The sequence below is a fragment of the Lolium perenne genome, chromosome 2, assembly GCF_019359855.2.
Source record: "Lolium perenne isolate Kyuss_39 chromosome 2, Kyuss_2.0, whole genome shotgun sequence".
Taxonomy (NCBI): Eukaryota; Viridiplantae; Streptophyta; class Magnoliopsida; order Poales; family Poaceae; genus Lolium; species Lolium perenne.
Window position 1 is genome coordinate 4809981 of NC_067245.2, and position 21888 is coordinate 4831868.

The 21888-nt window shown below is 46.5% G+C and overlaps 2 long non-coding RNA genes and 1 pseudogene across 4 annotated transcripts; 1 reads left to right on the forward strand and 2 right to left on the reverse strand.

Annotated features, from left to right (window-relative positions):
- Window positions 1-374: 374 nt before the first annotated feature.
- Window positions 375-4492, reverse strand: LOC139835933 (uncharacterized). The gene is made up of 4 exons (XR_011751261.1): window positions 4232-4492; window positions 1028-2397; window positions 542-714; window positions 375-452 (listed from the first exon to the last, which is right to left on the reverse strand). It is a non-coding gene; the product is annotated as an uncharacterized lncRNA (long non-coding RNA).
- A 2745-nt stretch (window positions 4493-7237) lies between these two features.
- Window positions 7238-9424, reverse strand: LOC139835934 (uncharacterized). 3 transcript variants are annotated; one of them, XR_011751262.1, is made up of 4 exons: window positions 8895-9424; window positions 7897-7946; window positions 7445-7513; window positions 7238-7345 (listed from the first exon to the last, which is right to left on the reverse strand). It is a non-coding gene; the product is annotated as an uncharacterized lncRNA (long non-coding RNA). The 3 variants fall into 3 exon arrangements; XR_011751263.1 differs by having other exon boundaries at window positions 7897-7953; XR_011751264.1 differs by lacking the exon at window positions 7897-7946.
- An 11140-nt stretch (window positions 9425-20564) lies between these two features.
- LOC139835931 (glyoxylate/hydroxypyruvate/pyruvate reductase 2KGR-like) lies at window positions 20565-21762 on the forward strand (annotated as a pseudogene).
- Window positions 21763-21888: the final 126 nt, after the last annotated feature.

The following is a 21888-nucleotide window of genomic DNA, read 5'->3' on the forward strand; positions in this document are numbered from 1 at the left end:
GCAAGCTACAAGCACAACAACAACTAATGAATTGTGTTGATAACTGGATACATGTAGAAGTCTTATTAATTGATCACGCACGTTAAGTGAAAGGACTTATAATAACTAGATACAGCTAAAAAATCAACTCGCGTAAGGAATAAGTTGTGTGTCTGCCTAGAAAGCCAAGTACAAGTAGTCTATACCAGAACAGAGTTGAGATCACACATACTTCCTTGACCAGTAGGACAAGATGAGGATGAAAAATTCAGGATGAGCATACTACAGACTAGCAGCAAAACAGAGAGTCGTGCCGGAAAACAGTAGAAATCCTCACCGCAGTGGCATAACCGAATCCAGCCTTGTCACAGAGAAGGGGCTTACCGATGTGCCTTGAAGTCGCCTCATTCCCATGTATCCAGCCTAGATATGCCCAACCATACTGCCCCAGTACTCCCAGTGGCCAGATGTATCTATAGAAGCATAGAAACCACATCAGATCGACATGCTCTTAGAAGTAACACAAATTGAAGAAACAAGAGAGAGTGATAGGTTTTATTACGAAAACCAAGGCATCGATCAGGAGCGTCAGGTCTTATCTTGGACGACCATTAACAGGGAGAAAAAATGGCTGGTCGATTCATAGAGGGAGCAATGGTCTTGATGTTCCTGTATGGGACCTCCGTGGCACCGGTGGTCAGGGAGGAGATGTCCACAACATCCTCATGTGGCCCGCTGCAAACCGAGTAAACAAACATAAGCATTGGCAAAACTAATGAGATAATTTGTTGTTTTAAAACCTTAACATTTGTAGTTTTCAGAGGCACCACATGACTAACGATTTCCTGATTCAAGTAGTAAGCCAAAGACTATCAAGTTGACTAGGATGAGTAACAGGACAATCATTGATAGAGCAAGTAAACTACAGAAAAAGTAGTTATTTGTTCAACATACATACTAGATAAGAGAATTGAACAATTAGAACGAAAGGATGTAGAATTAAGAAGACAACAATAGCAAAACACTTGAGCTTGCAACAGTAGTTTACCGCCCGGATATGTCATTCATTAAAATGATACAAAACGCACATGCCACAATAGTATCATGACACAGAATGCTTAAGATAAACACCAAATACTTTCTGGAGGACAACGGCATGATAACATGATCGACAAGAGAGATTCATTATAATACAACAGAGGTGTCAATGCATTCCATTAGTAATTAAAAAAGAGACCATGCAGTCATCCATACCCACCTAAATAGTGGCTGTAAAGTAACACTATATGCCACCAAACCGTTGGGAGTCACATGGCACAACAACAGTGTGGATAAATTATAATAATTACTCTATAGGGCATCAACATAGCCAACAATAGAATTGATTTAGAAGCAACACTTAAGTATTCCCAACAACAACAAAAAATGGCAGTATCTCAATAGAAGTAACAAACTAGATAATAATATAATGGGAGGAATGGGAAGCCGTGAAAATGCATTACTGTTACTCTATTATGAATCAAAAACATGGACTATCGACACACCTAAATGAATAGAACATAGACCAACTCGATTTTAAGGAAACACATGTTTTTGTGAATTTCAGTATTGCACTACACATGCATTGTGGAATTTAACTTTCAAACAAGTATATATCCTTATCAGATTTAAATAAACATCACAAGAACACAACAATAGCTACACATATGCTACAACAAATATATTTACCAACAAACCTGATGTAATGAATAATCAACAACTTGACAACGATACAGTACTGTCATTGTGGAATTCTAATTTCCCATACAAATAACAAGCATTTGCTTTTGAGCTGATCACAACAACAACAAAAAACTGAAACTGCCACTATCAATTCCAAAAGTCACATGTAGACTGATCCATTGCTTACTGCTCAGTTCATGATCCATCTCATATGGACGATTCAAGAAAAAATCAGCAGTTAATGAAGAGAGAAAACTAGCAGTTAACCTAGCTAATCAATTCTAGTTTCATTACCAAGGTTCTTGGAAAATTTCTCCATAAAAAGGAAACAGGCATATATACCTCACAGGTTCAGCCAAAATTACATGGTTGGGACTTGGGAGTGTACGAGTGTATATTCTATTTGGAGGTGGCCTAACAAAACAAAACAAATATAACAAGACAATCCCACTTAATCCTCATAAGGCAACTCATAAATGTTCAAGAAAGAGATAAACTACATGAACAACCTGCACCCTCAAAAAGAGTAGAACAATCTAGCCTAAATGGCTCTACATTCGACCCTAAAGCAAGAAATACACACTGATACACCCGAATTCTGCAAGGGCTCTCCATGGCACCGGTGGTGAGCAGGTAGATGGTGCCTGGTTCACCCTTGTCAGGGAGGAGATATCCACAGCATCCTCAGGTGGCCCACTGCAATCAGGATAACAAACCGAGATCAAAGCTAGTAAACAAACACAAGCATTGGCAAAACTAATGACAATTTGTTGTTTTAAAATCTTTGCATTTGTAGTTTTCAGCGGCACCACATGACTAAACGATTTCATGATTCAAGTAGTAAGCCAAGAAAAGGATTATCAAGCTAACTAGGATGAGTAACAGGGTAGCTGTTGATAGAATAAGTAAACCTCTACATGCCAGAATCACTAGATAAGGGAATAGAACTATTAGAACGAAAGGATGCAGAATTAACAAGACAACAGTAGCAAAACACTTGAGTTCGGCAACTGACAGTTTGCCTTCTGGATATGTGCGAAGTAGTCATTTTCTCTTTATTTTGTTAGATGAATTAGAGCCAACTGTGCTACAAGCGTACCAATCTACAAATTAGCACACCATATAAAGTGCTAAGTGTTCACAGAATTTCAAAATTTCAAACACCGGAGAAAAAAAATTGCACATACATAAAACACCGAAAAAAATGAGAATAACACCCAGGTCACTACCTCAACTCTGAACCTGAACCAAAGCAACACAGCACATTCTGAATCTTTCCAGTTTTTGGCTGGCAAGATCAAACAGCAGCGGATAGCACCAGCGATGGATTAGCTTTGCGCAATGTGGATGTGTGCCTCTGAAGTAATCTCGTTCGGCACATATATACTTACATCAAAGAAGCATCATAGGTTATCAAAGATCAAGCACAGGTTTAAAAGCATGTCCAGCCTGATCCGGTGGCCAAGCCACCCTCCAGGCCACATCGCGAGCAATTTAAGATAACACAGGTTTCCGTGATCTTCAATTTTGGAATACACATGCATTGTGGAATTTAAATCTCGAACGAGTATATCCTTGTCAGATTTAAATAAACATCACAAAAACACAACAATAGCTACATATATGCTACAGTAAACATATCTACCAACAAACCTTGATGTAATGAATAATCAACAAGTTGACAACGATATGGTACTGTCATTGTGGAGTTCTAATTTCCCATAAAAATAAAGATCATTTGTTTTTGAGTTGACTAACCACAATTAGTCATTATGTTATCTTGCACATGTGATATTATGATACCAGTACTTGGTATCATAACGAAAAACACAAAAAATAAATAGATACGGTGCAGCCCTACTTCATAGGCATCGATGCCTATTTAGGTTAATAATGGCAACAACAGAAAGAAAGTGCAACAACAAAATGATACATTTAGCTATGTGTTCAATTGAAAAAACACAGCCTTTGTGTTACCACTTTTTTAGATGGCCTTTGTGTTACCATTTTCGGTTCCATCAAGTCTGCTATTATCAACACAAGATCAGTAAGCACGAAGGACAAGGACGTGGCACTCATCGTTGCCAAGGGCAATCATCCCTAACAATGTAAACCTGAAGCTCATTTTAGCTTTGGCTATTTCATTGGTTTGAGCTAATACCTACGAAAAATAATCTCTACAAATAAAAGATCCAAGGAAACTAACCAGATCATCTCTATCTTTATCTTACAGTCCAAAGTAGTCATTTTCTTCATAAGAGCTGAAGTGCATTTTGTTCAATCAGGTTAATTCGGTCAGTAGCAACCCATTACCATTTTGTATACAACAAAAAGCAAGCCAGTATCATAAATCCATCGACACTTGGACACATTCACTGGCCAAAAGAGAAGAAAACCCATGCATGGATATTGTACAATGTACTGCATCGTAGCTACCTTAGCAGTGTCCAGTTGAGTGCATCAACATGATAAACAAAATAAGCGAAAATTACAAGAAATGCATGGAGCGGGAGGAGGAGAGGGAGATCACCTGGCAGCTGCAAGTTTGGGACGTGGCCGACGGCGGCTGGACGGAACGGTCTACAGCAGCAAGAGGTCGGGACGTTGCTGGCGGCCGCAACTCCGGGAGGTTTTCCAGAATGTCGCTGATGGAAGCTGCAGCTCCATGAAGGCGATGACCATCTCCTCCCCCTTGCATCTCTGCAGCGAGCTCCACAGAGGCAGGACGCGAACGCCGTGGAGTCCACCTCCAGCGCCAATCTCGGCTGCTGCTTGTGTCGTTGCCCGCGACTGGCACATCGGAGCAGGGAGGGGCACTGGGGTGCCGGCAGCCTCGGTCAACAGGAGGTGCCATGGCGGCCGTGACGGGGCGCCCAGCTCCAGTGCGCTCCGGATGGCGAGGACAAGCGCCAAGCGAAAGTTCTTGACACCGATGTCTTGGGCATGGAGGATGCACGGGAAGCAAGGGGCGGAGGTGATTGGGTGGGTTGGGGTGTCTAGCGGCGAGGGAGTTGGGTGGGTGTGCTGGGGTGGCCGGCCGCTGAGCGGCAAGGTGGGATGAGTAGCGGGGAGCAGCACTAAGAGATTGCAGCGGTGACAACAAATTTAGTGGAGAAAGGAGATTGAGGGAGAGATGTGGTGGGACCGATCTGCAAAAGATGAAAAAAAAAAGTGAGAAAACAACCTAGATTCAAGGAAATAGCATGCTATTTGTTTACAGTAGTATTTTGCATCAAACACATAGAATATGATGAAATTGTATAACTCAAAAAAATAGGAGCCATGCCTTACCTACGAAGTCTATCGTTGTAGTGGTGGATACCATTTCAACTACCAGCTTGTCACTGAGGACATTGATGCCTGCTGCTCTTTCGGCTGCATTAAATAAACTGCTAGGCAGTTGTAGTGCTCATATACACTCAACTCACACAACTACTAACAATGATGTCTTCTTTCTTGTCCATGCCAACTCGAGCGGCTTGCAGCTGCACTTCACATTCTCGATGTCCTCATCCTGCCGCGCCGCTGTTGATGACCGAGCTGGCCACGTGTTTCAACCAACACGGCAGCAGCATCACTGTCTTGTACCACCATTGGTCTCTTTCTTCTCAGCACCCATGATGCAAAGCTTTGTTCAGATTGAACTTTCAACAGGATCCTGCAATAAAACTATAAAATTGAATGCTCTGAACTTGGAAAATGTTGCATGAATGCTCATAGTAGAATAAATGGAATAGAAAGAGTATTTACTTTCATGGAGTTAGTGGATGATGATGGATCTAACAAAGCAAGGTCCTCAATGTTAGTTGACAATTTTCATCTTTCAAAAGTAGAAAGACCTTCAGAAATTTGTAAACATTACAAAATTTTCTATTATGGTATATTAAAACAGAAGCAAAAAAAAGGCGTTAGATGTAAATCATATGAGCCTACACGGATATATTTCAAAACAAAAGAAAGTAAAGGTTGCAGAACAGATTCTGACTTCCTAAGCCTTGTACTCGCACTCATTATCATAAGACCATGAGTTATTTGTTTGTTTTGAAAGAAGAGATAGTACTAAAACTACAATCCTACAAAGATAATAGTATCGAGTTGTGTTGACTTTGTATTATACGAGCTTACATGTATATGCTTCAAATCAGAACAAATTAAAGATAAGCAGATTTTAACAAGATGCAACAGTTCTGCAACCCGTTTCTATTTTCTATACAACAAAGAGCAAGCCAAGATCATAAATCCATCGACATATGGACGCATCCACCTGTTCACCAGAGAAGAAACGAGTAGCAACCCATTTCCATTTTCTATACAACAAAGAGCAAGCCAAGATCATAAATCCATCGACATATGGACGCACTCGAGAAGAAACGCCATGCACGGCCATTGTACATTGTACTGCGTCGTAGCTAGCAGTGTCCAGTTGAGTGCATCAACATGATAAATAAAAAGAAGCGAAAATTAAAAGGAATGCATGGAGGGGAGGAGAGGGAGATCACCTGGCAGCTGCGAGATTGGGATGTGGCCAACGGTGGCGGGACAGAGTGGTCACCGGCAGTAGCAAGTCAGGGACATTGCTAGCAGCCGCAGCTCGGGGAGGTTTTCCAGAAGGTCACCGACAATGGCTGCAACTCCATGAAGGCGAGGACCATCTCCTCCCACTTGCATCTCTGCAGTGAGCTCCACGGAGGTAGGATGCGGACGATGCGGAGGAGGTCCTCAACCTCCAGCGCTGGTCTTGGCTGCTGCTTGTGTAATTGCCTGCGATTGCTGCATCAGGGCAGGGAGGCACGCGGAGGAGCAACAGCAGCTCCGCAGGTCAACAGGAGGCACCATGGTGGGCGAGACAGGGCGCCCAGCTCCAGTGTGCTTCGGATGGCGAGGACCAGCACAAGGCAGAGGTTCTTGAAGCTGACGTCTTGGGGCATGGATATGGACACGCCGGAATCAGGGGTAGAAGGGATTGGGTGGGTGGGGGTGTTCGGCGGCGTGGTTGTTGGGTGGGTGTGTTTGGGTGGCCGGCAGCTGAGCAGCGAGGTGGGGTGAGCAGCAGGGAGTAGCATCGAGAGGCTACGGCGATGTCAGCAAATTGACTGGAGAAAGGGGATTGAGAGATGCGGTAGGAGCGATCTGCAAAAGATGCAAAAGGTCAGAAAACAACAATCTGGAGTCAAGGAAATTGCATGCTATTTATTTACAGTAATATTTTGCATCAAAAGCATGGAATACGCTGAAATTGTAGAACTAAAAAGAAAGAGGACCCAGGCCTTACCTACGAGAAGGACGAAGCCATAGTGGTGGATACCACTTCAACTAATGGTGTATCGCTAAGGACACCGCTGCCTGCTACTCTTGCGGCTGCATTAACCAAACTGCTAGGAAGCTCTAGTGCAGAGACGATACATTCAACTCACAGAGCTACCAACAATGTTGTCTTCTTTCTTGTCCATGCCAGCTCCAGCGGTTTGCATCTGCACTTCACATTCTCGACATCCTCATCCCACCGACGCCGCTGATCGAGCTAGCCACGTGTTTCACCAACACAGCGGCAGCAGCAGAAACACCGTCTTTTACCACCATTGGTCTTTTGCTTCTAAGCACCCATGGTGCAAAACTTTGTTCAGTTTGAACTTTCAACAGGATACTGCAACAAAACTATAAACTTTAGTACTCAGAACTTGGAAAATGTTGCATCAGTGCTTGTAACTCATAACAGAATAAAGGGAAAAGAAAGAGCATTTACTTTCATGGAGTCCGAGGACGATGATGGATCTAACAAAGCAAGGTCCTCAATGTGTTCCTCCTCCAAGTCCTGGAATGGAAAGTGTTATTTGACAATATTCAAAAATTCGAAACTAGAAAGACCTTCAGAAATTTGTAAACATTACAAAATTTTCTATTAAGGTATATTAAACAGAAAAAAGGCGTTAGATGTAAGTCATATGAGCCTACAGGGATATATTTCAAAACAAAAGAAAGTAATTTTGCAGAACAGATTCGAACTTCCTATGCATTGTACTCGCACTCGTTATCATAACACCGTGAGTTATTTGTTTATTTTGAAACAAGTGAGAGATAGTACTAAAACTACAATCCTACAAAGATAATAGTATTGAATAGTGTTAACTTTGTATCATACAAACTTACATGTATATGCTTGAAATCAAAAGAAATTAAAGATAAGCAGATTTTTACCAGATGCAAGAGTTCTACATTTTCCGCGCTCCTATATTAGTACTGCTTGTCTGCTTGCTTCAAAACAAGTGAGATGGTAAAACTAGGTAAGCACATCGATGATTTAGCAACCATGAACATCGCAGATATTTATTTGCTTTACAGACGCTATCAAGTGAGAAACAAGACAATTGATGTAAAAAGTCAGTATTTAGGTTGACATGCATAGGAGGCATTCAGCAGCAAGAACAGGAGGAACGCCTTCTTATTATCTTCCTTGGAATGAAATCGAGTATCTATTTTATTATATAGAGTAAACCCACCAAAGTGCAAGATCACTACCTATATATTGCCAACTTGGCTCCTCCTTCAAGATCACTACCTAGCACACATGTACACGCATATCCCTCGGATGCAAATGCACCGTCAGGACCAACAAGAGCCCGGTCGTCTCCCTATTCCAAGTGGACACACACACAAATGCAGCTCTGAATCAACTCCGGCGATAGTGAGGTTTCAGGTAGAGGAAATACAGAGGTGAGAACCAAAACAGAGTTTTTCCAACCGCCCAAATAACTGTGGGTGGCCTTTCTTGTTCAGCCTAACTGAAGACTGCTACACAGTTGCAGGTTTTCTTTTACAACACAGCATCGTGCACAGCATACCTTTCCTACGAGCTAACACTGCTTCTGACAGGTACAGATTGCATCTCTACTCCCATGCCGCTACACAAGTTGCACGCAATTGCATCAGGATATATTGGTTGATCAATGTAGTGTAAAAAGTATTTTAAACACATCATGCATGCCTATCTTCAAGATCAATACGCACATCCCTCCCTGCCTACTCACATCATGAACTCTAGGGGCACGCATTCGAGTGTAAACTCTGAACTAGTACGAGTATTTTCCTATCGTATGCACACGAAAGTGCATCAACACTTTCTGAGCCATTGACATTTGACAAAATTTTCTAGAATCAGCAAGTGCGCGCAGGTGTTATGTAGCGAGGGGCCTCACCGAGCAGCTGCGAGTTGGGGAGGTGGCCTGCCGACGGCAAATCTAGGGACGGAGTGGGGTCTCCGGCAGCAGCGGATCGGGGACGTCGCCGGCGGCCGCAGGTCGTGGAGGTTGTGCGGGAGGTTGCCGGAGGCCGCATCTCCGGGAAGGCAACCACCATCTCGTCGTCCATGTCTCCCCGGGGGCGAGCCACGGTGGCTATGGAGGGGGTTATCCACCTCCAGCACTGGCCTCTGCTGCTGCGGCTTGGGCCGTAGCCCAGGTCTGATGCGTCGAGGCAGGGAGCGAGGGAGGCGGAGGGAGACATGGCGGCCGTCGCGCACGAGTGCTGCGTCGAGGCAGAGATTGCGGGAGGTGGAGGGAGACAGCTGCGTCGAGGAATGTGGACGGGAGGCGCTCCACGACCGGGAGGAGGTTCTTGACGCGGACGTCTAGGGGAATCAGGGGAGCGGAGGGGATTGGGTGGGAGGGGCTGTCCGGCGGCGGCGAGGGAGTTGGGTGGCGGGGTGGCCGGCCGGCCGGCGGCGAGGGAGTTGGGTGGAGCGGAGAAAGCAGGGGAAAGAGATGGTTGTCGTTTGATCTTTGCAGGCGCTAGATTTTAGGCTTCTCGGGAAAGATTTTTTTTTTGGTAGGATACAAGTTTAATTGCGTCCCCTTTTTACTGCCCAATCAAAGCAAATTGCATCCTTGTTTACAGCAATCAATTATTATTACTACTCCCTAAAACTACGAACTACTGCATCACAAGTCATCGGTTGTTAGGAAAAGAATATCGGGGCGATCTCTCTGCCGGCAAACTACAGCGGTCACCGCGGTCCTCGCCTCTCCTCCGTCGGCTGCTCCGGCGATGGGCGGGGTGGACTTTGAGTACCGGCTCCGGCCAGTAGTTTGGTCTAGTGTTTTCTTGGGGTGCCGTTCTATGGAGGAGATTGCGTTGCATCGGAATAATTTGCCTCTGCTCTTTCTCCATCTCGGCGTCGCTCTAACCGGTGACGTCGGAGGGCAGGTGGCCTGGTCTTCTCGCCGGTCTTTGGATCTGGCGAGATTCGTGTCCGCGATTGGCGTTCTCGGGCACTCTCGTGGGTGACGGTTATGCTGGTTGTCGCAGCTTATGTCCGGCATCTTGCGCTTGGGTGTGAGGATGACTAGCGGCAGCTGCTTTTTCTTCTTCGATCGAGTCCGAAGAAGATGACGGTGTTGGGATCCGGTGACCACGGGAAGATCCCTGGCCGACGTGCCACAAAGTCTCGGCTCGCCCTCTACGTCGACCCGGTTCATCGGCTCAAAAGCATCATTGAATGCGATGGTGCTCTCCTGCATCTAGGTGTGGTGGTTGTTCGCCTCTTTTTCCGGGCCGCTTACCATGGTGGCGGTGGAGTAAGATGGACGATGTTTCGGCGAGACACAGGTTTCTCCAAGGGTGAACTTGTAGTTTTACTTCTTGTGAGTTTTCTTGTGCAAAGTTGCTTGATGCAAATATTTGTCTTGTGTGGTGACCATATGTGTAATCTCTGTAAACAGATTGTCTAATGATATATATGGTTACATCAAAAAAAAAAAGTCATCGGTTGTTGTTGTTGTTGTGTTGGGTAGAGGTGAAGGTGGGATTTTCTGAATTTTTTTACTCTCTCGGGATTAATACTTGCCCAAAACACATCCATGATTAATTAAAAACCATGACTACTTACTCCATGGAAATTGTGCCGCCACCCAACCATTGTGCCGATCGACGGCCGATCTTCCTTATTTACGGCGTGCGTGGCAAGCCCTTGGTTAAATATTATGAGTTCACATCACCGATCCGTGGCATTGAGCATATCAGTCATCGGTTTGTTGCTGGTTTGAACAGATCCAGTCATCCAGATCATTTGACTTCTCCAAATCAGAAATTTCCGCTCCAAAATCATTTTTTCATTGCGGACTTGAGTACATAAAATCACAGGTACATGTTTTAATCTCAGAAGAAAATGACTTGCACGTAGGTTCTCAAGTGTGTATAGATACATCATGATGCCCCTACCGGTACCCCATGTCACCATGCTATGTTTTCTATTCACAAAGAGAGCATGCATCAACTACACTCTACGGATATGCATAGAGAAACTATTTGGCGCTTACATCAGCTCCATCCTCCGACTTAACGTGTATGCATGGCACCGATGACGACTCAACCTACCTAACACAACCACGTAAACCCCTTGTCCTAGCGAGGCAATGTCAACCCATCTCATATTCCCGATGGACATGATGGCACTCAAACCACAATGCGATTCCACCGCTGGGAAGAGATTGTACATACTACTAGGAAACAAGCAAGGAGACCAATTGGAAGGGATGGTCGTATGGAGTCCGACTCGTCAGCCCCGTCTACAACGTTCGACATGTAGAGGTAAATCAATAAGATCCGAAAAAGGTACAAGGTATCACAAACCGAGATGATTCCTTAAGTGGAAATACTAAGCTCTAGAAGCATGTTCCTCTAAGAAACCTCGTGGCGCCGAAGACATGAAGACCACTAGAAAGAACATATGTGGGACTGGTTAGACACCGAGAGGCGTCTCTCCCATGACCGGAAGGCAGATGATAGACGGGACTACCTACCAACACAAAAGTCTCACGGGAGCAGAGGGGGGAGGGGCTCAATCAACGATACGGTGGAAGATCGGGCACGGGTGCGTTACTCACCTTAATCCCTTTGTCTAATGTAAAATCTTGAAGACTCGACAAAGCGTTTTTTATTCATAGATTGAACCCTATACCTAACCCAACACCTAAATTACCCTAGATAGCCACAAACCTTAGACCGAAACCCTAGACTTGAACCCTTCACATAACATTTGATCTAAAGTCTTCACCTAAACATCATGGCCTTGCCAAAAATAGTCCATCATCAAACATAAGTCATCACGGCCCGCATGCAGGACATGCAATTTTTTTTTTGCTTCTATAATCTCATTATTTTTGAAATTTGGGCTGCCATGCTACGGATTATAACGTGATGATCTATCGTGAAATGGTAAATAAGGGCGAGGACGAGCGAACATCTCAAGAAGCTAACATAGGACCAATTCTAATGATATGATCACTCGTGAACCATGGTCGCCGCCTAGATAAGTTTACTAAGGTTATTATTTAGGCAAACTCATAATAAAAATATGATCAAACGCCAGTAAGCATATTATTACTTCAAATAATCAAGAATTTACCCATTTCAGGGGGCGGAGGGGTTTGGGTGGGAACGGGAGTCAAGAAGATTACTCTGACACCGCTGGATTTGGTCCCCTTTTCAATGCCCAATCAAAACATGGATACCTTATTATTACTCCATAAAACCATAAATTTAATTAATCCGTGGGATTTTTTACGGTGATTTGTGAGTAATCAAACAACAAGAAAATTATTTATTGGCTTAGTTTTGGGGTGGGTCCGCGTGAGCATGCTACTTGATCATTCCCAAAGAAAATAATGATGATGATTAAAGGAGGGGTTAGTCACGCGTGAGTAAATCGGAGCACCTCCCTATGCGGAGTATATTAAATCCATGGTTAACTGCGCGGTTGCACATTTGATGTTGCTCAACAGAAATACCATATAAAGCATACACTCGGCAATGACATGGATTGAAGCCTAATATTGTATAGTAGACCATAGAAATTTAACAACTTAAGGTTCCGCAAACTTCGACCTACATACTAATGTTGTATAAACCAACGTGAGCTACCATTAGTCCACCCTTATGAAATACTAAGTAGAGTTTAAGCCTCATGAGATTTGAACGCGAAAATCCAAAAATAATTAATTTCATAATTTCTGAAATGTGTCTCATATTATAATCAGCTCCAAGAAAACAGCTCAAATTCAAGCTATATATACATGAAGAAACAACACAAAATTTGAGGAATACCCCACAGACGGGGACGGCGGATCCAGCTCCGCACCTTGGCTCGCTTGGCCTCCTTGTTGGGCTAGCTCGATGTGGCCGGGCCAGCCACATCAAAGGGCACAAGCATGGCGGGAGGCGGTGTGGATGCTCCCGGAAGCCCCTCATTTGTGGGGTGTTTCCCGCTTGCCAGAAGACGTGAAACAGAGACGCCGCGTCCCTCCCGATGGCGGAAGGCATGCCGTTGGTGCTGGATCGATGGGAACAGAGAGGCGGTAGCGGTCTTGGGTGGCACTTGAAATGATAAGACCAGAGATGTAGTATCGCTGTGGTGGGTAGAGGTGAGGGTGGCTACTTTCCCACAACACGTCGATGATTAATTACAAGCCATAACTACTTACTCCACGGAAATTGTGCCGCCGCCCAACCATTGTACCAATCTGTGGCCCATCCTCCTTGTTTACAACGCATCGCATGTGCTTGATTGAATTTGAAGAGTTCATGTCATCGATCCATCACATGGAGCATCCCTGATTTGGACAACAAGATCTTCCTCTCGGCCCCAAATCCGAAATTTCTGCTCAAATTTACATCAAGGGCTTTGAGTACTTAGAGCATCTCCACTGCCTCCCGACGAGACCCCGAACGACGTTTTTTCCATCCTGACGGCGAAATTCGGTCCAAGCCGCGCCGACATTGGTCTCCTCAGATTCCCTTAGCAGTAACCATCAACCACCTAGGCAACAGCCTTGGCATGTCCACCACTATGGTGATCCGGCCCTTAGATCGCTCATAGTGGAGAGTAACTTAGACTAGTAACATATGTCATGTTATTAGTCTAAGTTACTACCTCCATAGTGGGTAGTAACTTAGATGTGGTGTCATGCAATATGCATTAATTATGTTATAGACTCATATTGCTTTGAGATGTGTGATGTTATGGTAACATAGCTAGTTACCACCCCACTCTCTTTCTTCATTTATTGGTATGCCATGTCACCAAAATGCCTTGATATGTGTGATGTTACCACCTATGTTACCCCCACTATGAGCAGTCTTATAGTAGATCTTGTACTCGATGATCCTACACACATTTTCACCCATGACAAAGGCCACGACATGGACATAGCTAGGGACCGTGAGCAACATATCGGGAGGAACAATTAGGTTGATTAATTAGCAGTATACCACGTCTCGGGAGCCAAGGGGACCAGCTTAGGTGGATTAATTAGCATTATACCACGTCTCGGAAATCAAGGAGACATCACAACTTAGTAGTATTTAGTAGGTTGATTAAATACGGCTATATATGGTGGAAACAGGTAGGAGCAGCCGCACTTGACTCTCCCGAAACCGAAACTGAAGCACACGCAAATCTCGCTCGCCCAGCTTCGCTCTCCCACACCCGACTCACCGCCCCCATCTCGCCGGACGCCGGCTACCGCCTCTCGCCATCCGCCATCCCTGCCCACCGGTCCCTCCCCTACCTGTATGGACGCCGCCGCCGCAGCCCTCTCGTCTCCGCAACCTCGCCCCGCCTCCGCCTCTCCAGCCTCGCCGGCTACTGCCGCCCCCACTTCCCCACCGTCCGGCGCCGCCCGAGTGGTCGCCGCCATGCCGGCATCGAGGGATGCCGCGTGCCAGTGCCCTTGCCTCCGCCGTTCCGTGCTCGTGCCCTTCACCGTCGGGTGCCTCAACCCCCTGACCCGAATCCTCATTCTCCCCATTCTGAAAATAAAAATCACTTCTTTCTTGTGCAGGCAGCCGGAGAAGCGAGGCGGGATGCGATGCTGATGGTCGCCGCCGTGCGCGGGGTGCAGTGGTAGGAAGACGACCTAGGTGAGAATAATTATTCGATCCGATGTATATAATCTTCGCCTAATTATCTTTTTTTTTTTTGGAGAAACAGATCAATTCTATAGTGGTTGTGACATTTTTTGGTTGCACACAGATGCAAATCACATATGTGTGAACATTCTGTACATGTATACTTTTGAGCAGTTGAGAATGGAGATTTCGTTCCCATGGCCTGATGCTAATTATAGTATATGTTAATCATGCTAGTATTGGGTTTGTAGCTGCAGGAAAAAATTTGGGTGAAGAAATGCGATTACTTGTCACGTTTTTTTGTTTCACATCGGTGCAGATAGGTGCTATGTGAACATTCTGAGAAAGGACATTTAGTTGCTATATGGTTTGCTTCTTGCTACTGTATTAACCATGTAATTTCTGGTAAGAAGTAATGTAAATTGTTGGCACACCTTCAGTTGCATATCGATGCAAACCAGTTCTATCTGAACCTTCTTTACATGTATAGTTTGAGCAATTTAGAAAGGAAAGTTAATAGCTATGGTCTGTTCTGATTAGTATATTAACCATGTAGTTTTTGGTATGTTCAGACTTAATGTGTATGCATGTGTTAAGAGTTCATCCACCTGTAGTTCTTGTAATTGGTTTGACACTGTTTAGTTAAACAAAATTAGCATGTTGGAGAGTGAACTTGAAATGAATGGATCTTACTGTTTATGTGTGTATGCAACTCTACCTGGATGAAATCTGTGGTGTCATGAGTACAAGTTAGTCTCCAGCATATATGATACGAGTATGTTGAGAAAGGTAGTGTGTTGGCGTGTATGTGTTGTAACATTGTACTATCTTGATTATTTATTCTGGTATTGAACATGTATATCTTTTATACTTTTGGGCTTGCCTAAAATTCTTTGGGCATGAATTTTGTATGTTTTTCCTAATCAGCACGTTTTGGCTTGTCTATAGTTTTTTTTCATGGCCAGGGAGATGGGGATATCACACCATCTGCCACTCAAGTTCCGCATTGGCGGATGTGGCGTACTGTTGATGTTGCTGGAGAGGCCGCCGCCGCTGGCCCTCTCGCTACTCCGTGTGGATGACCAGACCTTCCCGGAGCATGAGGTGTCCAGGAAGTATGGGTTCCAGGCAATCTCATTATCTCTAGCGTGTCGTGGCTGTGTTTGCATATTGCCATGCCCTTGTTTCTTGGTATGGTTACTGCAGTTCGTAAACCGTGTCGGTAGCCTGTAGCTGCTGTGCTATTTCTAAAGTTGTTTTGTTTCCTTAAATTATTTGGCTATTGTTTCATGAAGTTGAAGAAATTTTGTTCTTGTTAAGATCTGGTGATGTGGGGGTAATAGAACCTCCTCACCTAGTTCTCTTTCAAGTATTTGCTATTGTTTTTTTTTTTTTGGGAATAGTTCCATGTGTAGCACAGAAGCAATAATTTGATGATCTGTACATGTAGTGCTGTAGTGCTAGCCATGCATATTACTAGAAAGTTTATGTGTGTTTTGTGCATAACCTAGCTGGCCATGTATATTCACAATACTGTTGTTGACCACACTTGTTTGTCTATTTCAGCAAGGCCTCAAAGTCTAGTAGTGCTTCCATGAGGTGCCCCGGTTCCCACGGTTCAGGCAGATATTGAACCTGTTGTTTGGTTGACTTGATGAAGCTTAAATGTGGGCAGAAAGTGGAGCTTTTAATTTGGAGCTGATCTGGACAACTAGTTCAACAAAGTACTCCAGCTTAAACCTGACTTGTGTATTATTAAATCTGGTGGACTTGATCATAAATGAGAAATCTGCTTCGCCTCGCGTCTGGGAGAAACGCAGCAATGAATGAATTTGTGCGTAGTACTAGAGTAGTAGTACGATGGAGTAATGGAATTTGTTTTGATTAGTAATTTGGTCAGCTGGACGTGCATCGTGAAATGCAAACGTAATTTAATTAGGATCGTACGGAGGAGATCTCGCGCGCGCGTGAAATGCAAACGCAATGTAATTCACGGCCGGAGGAGACGAGGCGGTCAAACTTTTGTTGGAAGGAAGAATCGCAACGCTGGCGGGCGGGCGGGTATTAATTATTGCTCGAGAAAAGAAAAGAAAATAGAAAAAGAAAGAGGGAGCGGAGGCGTGTTTAGGCAGGCGCCGATCCAACTTGTTTTAATTTTCCACGCAAGCGCCGAAGCGGACCGTGGCGGGGTGGGGCCGGGCACGTCGATCGCGCGGCCAAGAGGTGGAGCCAGCGCGCGATGGAGCTGGGGACGGTACTTTGGATCGACCCGCACCTCCTCCATTTCCTTGATATAATTACAGAGATTTTCTTACAAGAGTAAGTATATATAGTGGAGTATTATAATTTATAATGGACGCGCTTTAATCATGGCACCGTTAACGACAAGCACGTCCACCACCTCGACCAACGACGCTCGCCGTGTCATCCGCAGGTGTAAGCACGACCGACACCACCACCTCCTCATCGTCGTGGGCTCCGATGGCGTCGACGTTCGCAGCAATGTAGAAGAAGCCGTTTAGCTTGTACGGAGGAGCGCTGATTGTGCCTCGACAGACGCAGCGAGCGAGCCCAGGAAGCGGGGTTCGTCGTGCGTGCTGTCGAGCTCCCTGTCCTCGCCTTCCGGCGTATTCAGCCACACCATGGCGGACACCTCGCCGGGGAATTCCGATTCGAACTCCAGCTCGACGTACAGCAGCTCGTCCACCGTTCTGCTCTTGCCCATGGATTCCTTGAGCATGGCAATGGCGGAACTCGGAGAGATGAGAGAGAAGAGCGGCGCAGAAGGGGGGAGAATGAGGACGAAGGGGCGATTTTATAGAGATGAACCGATTCGTCGCACCGTTGGATGAAAGGAAAATGCATCTTACGCCTTACGCGTGTCAATAAGGGTACAATCGTCTTTTTCGGCAAGAAGTTACCGGATGTGGTTATCGCGCGCGTGCCGGTAATTGCGGAGGACATGTGTCCCCACTTGCGCAACGTGTCGACCGTGCGTAACTTTGGACCCACACTTCGTTGACGTGACAGAGCCGTGGTTTTCAAGGAGGTGGTCGTGGCTATCGTCGCAATGATATCATCATGAAGGAAAATATCGGGTGGTTCTATCAAATATAGCGACAAATAAAACAACGAGTGAGCTAACTAGAAAAGCATCGGGAGCTTGTGATCAAATACAAAGCATTTGGTCACACGCTCGGGGGCTACTCTTATCAGAAATATGGTTCATATTTCTGATAAGAGGGAGAGGTGGAAAAAGAAAATATCGAGTTGATACAAGATAAAATCAAAATTGAGCCTACAAACAAGTACAAGTACTTGCCTGTAGCCTCTGGGTTACTCCCATCGGGAGCGCCGGTCGCGCACCCGATAAAAATGAAAAAGATGGGAAGCCGACAATATAGCGACAAAACAGCAAAAATGTGAGCCTACAACCAAGTACAAGCACTTGGCCGTAGCCTCGGGAGCTACTCCACCGGGAGCGCCGGTCGCGCACCCGATGAAATATGAGGAGTGATTTTGTACATCTTCGAGTTAAAACATAACTCTTCATATACTCCCATCGGGAGGTCAAGATAATACGACATCATATGACTCGAATAAATATGCCATTCCACCAGCCGGAAAAGGCACTCGACAATATATTCTCAGAGCGCGTCCGTTGCGAAAAAATCTCTGAATGCCGTAATATTTTACGAAGGTAAGTCACCGGGATCTGTCCTGTGTGGCGTGGTATCGCACCTGAATGCGCTCTGCTACTTTTTTCCGTATCAACAGATGCGAAGAAAAATCCTAACGGACGCGTTAGGTACCTGATAAAACATGACTAGAATTTGGATCATGGTAAGACCTTAAGCGGCACATGTCGAATTACGCCAAAGATACCGGGTCGAGTCCAGGGATTTGACCTTGAAGTAGGTTCTTGCGGATTGCCACGAGAGCGCTTAATCGGTACCTGATCCGTTAGATGAACCAGCCCCATTTACCATTATCCCTGCACAATATATAATTATTTTATGAAGATTGTCTAGTAACTCGAAGAAATGGTGTGTTAATTATAATGACGGAGATTTTACTCGATTCTACGATTCAAGCAAAATCTCGGGGGCTACTGACATAGACATCCCCAATGGGCCTGCCGAAGAAGGTACCCGGGGTTTACTGAAGGCCCATGACCCAAGATTACGAAGTCTTAAGCCCAATAAAGCGCCGATATGGAAGTTAGAGATATATTAGGAATAGAGACTTGTATTATACGGGACGAACTCAAAGAGTCTCCCGCTGTTTGTAACTTGTATAAACACGAAACCCTCGGCTCCACCTCCTATATAAGGGGAGTCGAGGGAGAAAGAAAGGATCGATTCATTGTCAACACAACCCTAGTTTTTAGCAGTCGAGCACCTTTTCGGCTGAAACCTTCGAGATCTACTTGCCCTCTACTTTCCGCGAAACCCTAGTCTACAACTTGTAGGCATTGACAAGTTAGAACCTTATCACTCGGAGTTTGTAACTTGTACGACACGAAATCCCTCGGCTCTACCTCCTATATAAAGGGGAGCCGAGGGGAGAGAGAGGGATCGATTCATTGTGAACACAGCCACCGTAATTCTAGTCGAAACACCTTTGTCGGCTGAACCTTCGAGATCTACTTGCCCTCTACTTCTTACGAAACCCTAAGTCAACAATCCGTAGGCATTGACAAGTTAATACCTTGTCAACCGGTGATGCAACAATCATCGATGATGATGATTCAAGTGACGAAGGCAAGAAGAGAAGCTCCACTCCTCACTCTCTCAACAATGGGCGGATGAATGTGCTTGGTAGGAAGACCACCAAAGATATGAAGGGAAAGAAGGCCGGAGATGATGACATTGCCATTGCTATAGAAAGGATTGCAAATGCAAGGTTGCAAGCAAATGAAGATAGGAAGGTGGCAAGAAACTTGGAGAAAGAGGCTATGGATGCTATGGAGGCTCGGAGAGCCGCATTGGAGAAGAGGCTTGCCACCAACGAGGAGAGGAAGTTGGCTTTGGAGGAGAAGAGGCAAGCCAACGAGGAGCATCTACGCCTAGTGGAGGAGGAGAGGAAGTTTTTCTTGATGGATACTTCCCATATGGATGAAAGGCAAAAGGCAAAAGGAGTATGCCAACCTTGCTCGCGACGAAGTGTTGGCCAAGAAGAGATTGTTGGTAGCCAACATGAACACACCCACGGCCGGCATGTTTGGAGGAGGCATGCCCATGTTTGGAGGAGGTATGGGAGGACTGACCGGCATGGGAGGCATGCCCGCCATGGGAGGCTTTGGAGGCATGGCCGGCATGGGAGAAACAAGCTATGGAGGAGTCTTCGGAGGGACTATGGGAGGCTCGGTGAGTGGTGTGTATGGGACTATGGGAGCACCACCTGGAGGATTCGTGGCCTCCATGGATCCTACTATTTCTCCTTCAACCCAGGATGACGATGAAGAAGAAGGAAAAGAAGGTGATGACTTGGAAAATGCGGAAGTGTGAGATGCATTTGTGATATGCAAATTGTGTGTTGCACTTTGTGTCCATTTGAACCATATGTTGTGTGTCGTTGTTGAACTACGTCATGTTGCGTGTCGTTCTTGAACTATGTGATGTGTGTTGCACTTTGTGTCCATTTGAACTATGGTAGATCATTTGTTTCATGATTTATATGTAAGTGCTTGATCTTGTTGAATGAATAGTAGTGTAGAAAGTTGTTTTTCGCGCCCGCACGCTCTGTATTTTGGCGCGTCCGGCGGAGGAACTTTTTACCGCCCGAGCACGCGCTGCAATTTTGATACGTCTGGCGGGGCAAATTTCAGTGCAGGACGCGCTATACGTTTACATCGCGGCGGAAGCGACGTTTAGCGCGCCAAAATTTAGTGCGCGTGTTGGAGATGCTGGTAGGAAATGGAATGATATACGGAGTACTATGTTAGCCATTCGGTCGCACTCTACAGATAGATAGCGACGCCGCATCCGAATTTCGCATCCGCCAATGCCGTCCGTGCTCGTGCTCTGCCGCCTGAAGCCGGACGTTCTCGCTGACCTCGCCGGCCGCTTCCGCCTCCTCGACTCCCAGGCCTCGCCGCTCCCACTGGACGCCTTCCTCGTCGCCGCGGCCGCCGACGATGATCCCCCGCGCGCGTCGTCGTCCCTGTGCAGCGGCGTCGTCCGCATCGACGCGGCGTTTCGGACGCGGTCCCGTCGCTGGGCTGCATCGTGTCCGTAAGCGCCGGCCTCAACCAGGTCGACCTCCCCGAGTGCGCGCGCCGCGGCGGCCGCTGCCGCCAACGCCGCGGGGATATACTCCGCCGACGTCGCCGACTACGCCGTCGGCCTCCTCATCGACGTGCTCCGCGGCGTCTCCGCGGGCGACCGCTTCCTCCGGCGCCGCGGCGAGTGCCTCCTCCCCCTCGTCGGATCCAGCCTCCGCGGGACGCGCGTCAGATCATCGGCCTCGGCAGCATCGGATCGTGGATCGCGAGGCGGCTCCAAGCATTCGGATGCGTCGTCTCGCACCACTCCCGGCGGCGCAAACACGACACCTCCTACACCTACCACCCCACGATCCTCGACCTCGCCGCGAGCTCCGACGTGCTCGTGGTGGCGTGCGCGCTGACCGCCGAGACACGGCACGTGGTGGACAGGGTCGTGCCGGACGCGCTGGGGAGCGGCGGCGTGCTGGTGAACGTGGCGCGCGGGGCGAACGTGGACGAGGCGGAGCTGGTGAGGGCGCTGGCGGAGGGCAGGATCGCCGGCGCCGGGCTGGAGGTGTTCGAGGACGAGCCCAACGTGCCGGCGCAACTGCTGGGCATGGACAACGTGGTCTTGACGCATCACCAGGCCGCGTTCACCCCGGAGGCCATGGCCGACCTCGACCGCCTCGTGGTCGGCAACCTCGAGGCCTTCTTCGCCGGCTCGCCGCTGCTGACACCCGCCCTTGTCTTCCACTAATCGTGCCGAAGTCGTCAACACAAAACATGAACTTGGAGTCGAAATAGTCGTGAGTTTTTTTACCCTGGGTTTGGGAAAGAAAAACTAGCTCATATGTATACTTCTCTGCCCGTGTTCTTCAGATCTTGATCTTCTTGCGTGCTGAAATGTTTGGATCACTAACATTAATTTCTAGCGCGCTTGATGTCGTTTTCTAGTTACAGAGCACTGTGTGTACTCCACCACAGATCATGTCTGCTGGTGGCTTTACTGTCTCGATCTGTCCCTCTAAACATTTCAAGGCAAACAAATTGCTTCTCGACGGACCGACGGACTGATTGCA